Raw genomic sequence first — 7286 nt, forward strand, 5'->3', positions numbered from 1 at the left:
ATAATAAAACAAATGTCTAATCGTATATATTGAGTATTGAATAGTTCAAAGTATTACGTTTGGAATAAAAGATTTAAATGCTTTTTTCATACAAAAAAAATACAAAAAAGAACATCAGTGTCAATAGCCTCAATTTTCAAATTGATATTTTAGGTAATATGTAATTTAAAAAGTACAGTACAATACGCCTTGAAGCCTTAATATTACATTTCCATACTAAGAAATTGAAGGTAAAGAGTCGTACTCATCAGTTGGCACGTCGAACATAGTATTTAAAACTATCTTTGTCTAGACTTCATTGCCCAAGCAGTTAATAAGATTCATCCCTGTTACTGTTGTCAAAATGCATTTTACCAAGCTTTTTACATTTACAAACAAAAGATACATTTATCTACTCATCAAATAAATCATGATTTAAATCTTGTATGCCAGACGCAAATTGTGTCTACACAAAAAAACGCATCAGTGATTGTAGAACCGAAAAATTTAAAACGACTAAAAAATTTAAAATCAAATCTGAATTGACAGGGACATAAATACGACCAAGGAATCGTTGAAGTTAAACGTTACAACTTAGTCACAACTGCACTGTTTCCCCTTTGTAACTACATAACTAGGCTATAACTTTGTTGACATGTTTGATTGTGTTTATAGTCATACGGATTATAACACCAAGTCGACTGATGTACCTCTTTTTAGACATTTTTACTTAGTATGTCTGTAGTCAGAATAATAGAATTCTATGAGACGGCAAAACAATTGAGATATTTTGTGGGTTATTGAAACAGGTTTTCAACATAAGAACATGCCAGTTCCAAGTCAAGAATATAACAGTTGTTTGTCATTCGTTTGATGTGCTCGAGCTTTTGGTTTTGACATTTTATAAGGGAATTTCTGATTAGTATTATCTCTGGAGTTTTGTATATTATTTTACATTTGTCTGTCGGTTGCTATGTTTTCTCCCTTTTTAACTTACTTTCTTCGTGGTCTTGTCATATTATCAATTGAGGTTGAGTTTTAGGATTTTTTTTATTCTTTTACGTAAATAACTTAGAATGTCTTACGGAAGCTTGTTGTTCTCTCTTGTTAACATAAACAGAAAAGATTGTCTTGTTGCGTCTCGTATTTTCTATTTCCTTGCAAATTGTTCAGAAGATCTTGTGGCATGTTGTGTACTGTCTTTTACATGATAATCCTACATTGTCTTGTCGCAAAAGGATTTCAGTTAGCCACTTGCACATTCTGAACTGTCATTTCGCAGCTTGTGTAATATCTTTTCCGTGAACATTCTAAATTGTCTTGTATCGTGTTTCCCTTTTCTTGTTAACATTTATTATGTATTGTGTCAGCATTTTTTCTCCTTTTTGTGTAAACGGCCAGATTGCCTTGTCGGGGCTTGTTTTTTTTTTAATAACATTGGAGAGTCGTGGTTGTCTTTTGGAAGCTTCATTTTTGTCCTTACTCGAACAGTTTAGATTATCAGCTTTCTTTCTACTTTCCATGTAAACAGTCTAAAATGTCAATTGTCAGCTTGGGGTTACCGTTCCGCGTGAACAATCTTGTTTATCTTGTTGTAGCTTGTTTAATTTTTTCCCATGAACAGTCTAGATTGTTTTGTGGTATCGTCTTTTCCCTTTTCCATGTGAACAGTTTAGAATGTCTTGTGGCAGCTCGGTTTTACCTTTCCGCGTGAACAATCTTGTTTATCTTGTTGTAGCTTGTTTAATTCTTTTTTCCATGAACAAACGAGATTGTCTTGTGGTATCATCTTTGCTCTCTTCCATGTGAACAGTGTAAAATGTCTTGTGGCAGCTCGGTTTTACCTTTCCACATGAACAGTCTTGTTTATCTTGTAGCTTGTTTAATTCTTTTTTCCATGAACAAACGAGATTGTCTTGTGGTATCATCTTTTCTCTCTCCCATGTGAACAGTGTACAATGTCTTGTGGAAGCTCGGTTTTACCTTTCCACATGAACAGTCTTGTTTATCTTGTAGCTTGTTTAATTCTTTTTTCCATGAACAGTCGAGATTGTCTTGTGGTATCATCTTTGCTCTCTCCCATGTGAACAGTGTACAGTGTCTTGTGGCAGCTCGGTTTTACCTTTCCACGAGTTTATCTTGTTGTAGCTTGTTGAATTCTTTTTCCATGAACAAACAAGATTGTCTTGTGGTATCATCTTTTCTCTCTGCCATGTGAACAGTGTACAATGTCTTGTGGCAGCTCGGTTTTACCTTTCCACGAGTTTATCTTGTTGTAGCTTGTTGAATTCTTTTTCCATGAACAAACAAGATTGTCTTGTGGTATCATCTTTTCTCTCTGCCATGTGAACAGTGTACAATGTCTTGTGGCAGCTCGGTTTTACCTTTCCACGAGTTTATCTTGTTGTAGCTTGTTGAATTCTTTTTCCATGAACAAACGAGATTGTCTTGTGGTATCATCTTTGCTCTCTTCCATGTGAACAGTGTACAATGTCTTGTGGCAGCTCGGTTTTACCTTTCCACGAGTTTATCTTGTTGTAGCTTGTTGAATTCTTTTTTCATGAACAAACAAGATTGTCTTGTGGTATCATCTTTTCTCTCTGCCATGTGAACAGTGTACAATGTCTTGTGGCAGCTCGGTTTTACCTTTCCACGAGTTTATCTTGTTGTAGCTTGTTGAATTTTTTTTCCATGAACAAACAAGATTGTCGTGTGGTATCATTTTTTCTCCCTTCCATGTGAACAGTGTACAATGTCTTGTGGCAGCTCGGTTTTACCTTTCCATGAGTTTATCTTGTTGTAGCTTGTTGAATTCTTTTTCCATGAACAAACGAGATTGTCTTGTGGTATCATCTTTTCTATGTGAAAAGTCCAGAATGTCTTGTGGCAGCTCTGTTTTACATTTCCGCGTGAACAGTCTCGATTGTGTCATCCCTCTTAAGCGAACAGTATACACAGTCCTTTTGCAGTGTCCTTTCTCCTTAATGTGAACAGTCTATAATGCAATTGTCTTGCGGAAGCGTAGTTTCTTATTTTTACACGCACAGTTAAGAATGTTCGTTTGCAGCTTGTTTCGTCAAAAGCGGGTATTCTTTGATTCGATGTATATGTAAAACATTTACGTAATAGATATATTGTAACATCCATTATTATGTATACATCTGAGTCTGCGCAAAGTAAAGATATATCGCAAATTTTATCTCGATGATGTTAACAAAGCACAAGAAGCATATCATATTAGAATGGTTTATAAAAATGTATTCCGAAAAATATGACATTAGTTAATATTATTCCACAGGTATAGTTTAACTAAGATATTCTCAATTTAGCTGCAGTTTTTTTGTAACTATACTGATGTAAAATCACTTAGGTATGGTTTTATTTTCATTTAAATTTTATATTATATATGCACGTTGTGAATGAATTGTACGAATACAGAAGTGTTATAGTGAAACAAATTTTAATTTTTTCATGCAAAACGAGATACTTTAGCTATGGTTTTATCTTTAGTAATCCGGAAGATTCACAATTTTAGTTAAACACTATCAGTCGATAAAGATTAAATCGGCACTATCGAGAAGTTCGTTATAAAGGTAAAACTTTTTTTTTTTGGAGTTTATCTCAAGCATCACAAAAAGCTTGTAGAAATCTTGATAACAACTATCGTTTTGTAGAACTCATCAGACAATCTGACAACGATCATTGTTTAAGAGAATAATCAAGTATAGTTTATTTGATACGCTGATTACATAAATTAATTTGTTTCAAAAGTTGTAAATGACATGCGATGCTCCTGTTGAAAAATATAGATTAAGGCATAAGTTGTGTAATGATAGACGCATCTTACCGCCTAACAATTTGCAACATAGAAGTCTACTACGCTATAATATACCTGCCCACAATCATAGTGTCTTAAATATTTGTGATTTCGATCATGATACAGGTACATGAAAAAAAACCAATAATTACTACATATTTTAGAATCTATCTATGATTAACCCAGCTCTTAAAATGTAATTGTTCTCATTAAGAAAAGCAAACGCTCAATCATTGTTTTTTTTTTTATATCAAAAACCCGTTATATCTGGAAAATTCCAAATCTTTTATCATAGTTTTATTGATAAAACTCACCCAGTTGTCATGACAATATCACGTATGAATGTGCAGTGATCTGTAACATTGAATTATAACAGCACTAAATTGAAAACTCCTTTATATTCGTTTCTGCAATTTTGCTTCTTCATTTCTGTCACTTTGTACAGCGTTTACATCGATGATCAATTCATTTCATATATGCAACATTATAAGGACAATGATATGGATGTGATTTGCAAACAGCCGTGTACATTGTATCAGCATCTTATATATGATTGTAAATACATTTCCCGAACAAGATATATGGTCAGTAGTTTCGTTGGTAAGATTAATAATACAATATACTGTAAACTGTTTTGTTTTTTTACATTGGCTACATTGGCTAGAGGTATAGGGGAGGGTTGAGATCTCCAAAAAAATGTTCAGCCCCGACGCAATTTTGCGCCTCTGGCCTTAGTTAGTCAGGTATGATTTTAACTTTTAGTTTCTTGTGTATAATTTGGAGTTTAGTATGATGTTCATCATCACTGAACTAGTATGCATATTTATTTATGTGCCAGCTGAAGGACGCCTCCGGATGCGTTAGTTTCTCGCTACATATAAGACCAATTGGTGGCTTTCGGCTGTTGTCTGCTCTATGGTCGAGTTGTTGTCGCTTTGACACATTACCCATTTCCATATTCAATGTTATGCTGTGGGATATTTTTTACATTTACTCAATCCCAACGTAATTACAGGAATGATTCAGACACAGAGTTTTTTTTTAATGTTGCTTTACATGGATATAAAATTAATCAATGCTAGTTTGAGTAAAATACTTAATATGTATCCACAATTCGTTAAAAAAGTGTAACAAAAATGCCGAACTCAAATGTAAATTCAAAAAGGGGGTAGTTCAAAATAATAAAATAATTAGCAGTGGTCTGGCTGCGTGTTCTTTTTCTTCTTGTTGACGTCAAAACATTTCGGGATCATCTGTAGTAATCGATAGTTTACAAATTTTTATTTGAATTGGCTGGCGTAATCAGAACAAACACAAAAAGAAGAACAGAGTGTTGTCAATATCCTTAACATGTAAGCAAGGTTATGGGATTTGTATTCTGAACGATATTGTTGTATAATGTAAGTTATTCAAATCAGAAAGATCAGAATAAATGCTAACGAACAGTATAATTTATATAATATTAATGAACACAGCTGAAGAGAAATTAATTCTTTCAAAATAGATATAGATAATTACACTCCTGTGGCGATTTTCATTAGCAGTAAAATACAAAGTAAATCTAAAATGTTGTGAGAGCAAAGAAGAATATTTAAGTACAAACAAAATATCTAAGATACGTAAAATACACTGTATGATGCTACATGTAATGAACATATAAAAGTACATCATTGTATTGATGATATGTATGTAATAAATGGTTCCCGGAAAACATGAATCAACAATTGATGTCAAAGATCACACATTGGCTTAAATTAACCAGCAAAGAATACAATGTGTATTCGTTTCAAAGTCTAAACAAGTCATTAGCCGCTTTGCACAGTCTGTAATTTTATAAAAGATAATAAGTCAAAAACGAATAACACATTGTTAAATACACAAAAACTATTACAGATATTTCGTCTTTTTCTCTTCCTATATAATGTGGTGGGGTTAAACTAGTGTATCAAATTGTCACTAAGTTTATATATAAACATATTTTATGTTTTTTAAGGGAAACAGAATGTAAAACAAAGTATAAAGAAATATGCTACGAATATATTGCAACCCTTCACAAACCTTTATTTAATAACTTTCAAAATAATGATGATAATAAGAAATTAAGGAAGATATATATATATATATATATATTAGTGTTGTCAACGGTTAACCGGTTAACCGGTTAACCGTTCGAACGACCGAATACCGAATACCAAAAACGCTAACCGGTTAACCGGACTTTTTTCAATTTTGATAGATTTGATATAAATTTGTATTGAAATCATTAAATAGTTGTGTTTTTTTTCTAAAAATTATCGTCGTGGTAATTAATTTGACAGATCAATTATCCATTTTATTGATTGTTAATCAAATAACATAACATTAATTAGAACTTGTCTATCAGCTTGGGGCAAGATCTTAAGAAAACATAATTAGTATACATGTTTTTTTTAACAGTATCTTTAAATCAGTAATAAGATTAAATTTTATGAGGTACTTCATTATTTCATTTTTGATCTAATACTGTGAATACCTACATCTGAATGTGTAACCTCCGTCGTGCAAGGCTTTGTCATACTTCAAACGAAATGCTTACTCAAAAATTTCAAAATTCAAACCAATGTTAATGTACTCAATGTATATTTTATAGTACGAGTAACATTCTTAATCAGTTCAAATTGGAACACTCAACAATATTAGAACTAGAAAAAACGTAACAATCATCGGTTTTTGACATATTCAATTCTACGCAATTAAGAAGATTTTTTTTTAATTTTCAATCTGAATTTAGTACAAACGCCATAGCTGATACGGTGCATTGATCTATCAAAAGTCAAACTTCGCCGGGAATCCTCAAAGACAAGCCTTATAATGCCGAAGTACTTTCTTCAATTCATCCTATTATAAAAACGTAGTTTTATGAGTTTGTTGGCAGGTTGTCACATGATATTGACACTCATACCACATCTTTTTATATCTATTTGTAGGTTACTATAGATAAGGTCTTTAAGCATCAACTTTAACTACCGGTTAACCGATTCATCGGTCGAACGATTTTCCGAGTAACCGGTTAGGCAAAAGTGGACGATTTGACAACACTAATATATATACAAAAAAAATACAGAAAACATCCATTACCTGACTTTCAATACAGTACAGGGATTTTCAAAACGCAGGCAAACTCAAAGTTGTAATATACAATATTATACTGCAGCATCGTTTGTATTAATTGAACGCAAATTCAGCAAATTAATTGATGCTATTTCTAATTATGTTTTGATTTACGTACTGAACGGAAGATCACAATATTAATAAACAATATCACACATTATCGCACCACGGGTACATTATCACGTTGTAATTGATTTCACGCCGTCACGTGGTGACCCCCTATGATACCGAAGGGGTAGAAACTTTCATAGGGGGTTCATGACGCGTTAATGGTGACGACATCTATTGACGTTATTGTGGGTCATTGTTTATTTTTCAACAAAACGCAGCAAAAAAAGTC

Source organism: Mytilus edulis, chromosome 7, assembly GCF_963676685.1.
Source record: "Mytilus edulis chromosome 7, xbMytEdul2.2, whole genome shotgun sequence".
Lineage (NCBI taxonomy): Eukaryota > Metazoa > Mollusca > Bivalvia > Mytilida > Mytilidae > Mytilus > Mytilus edulis.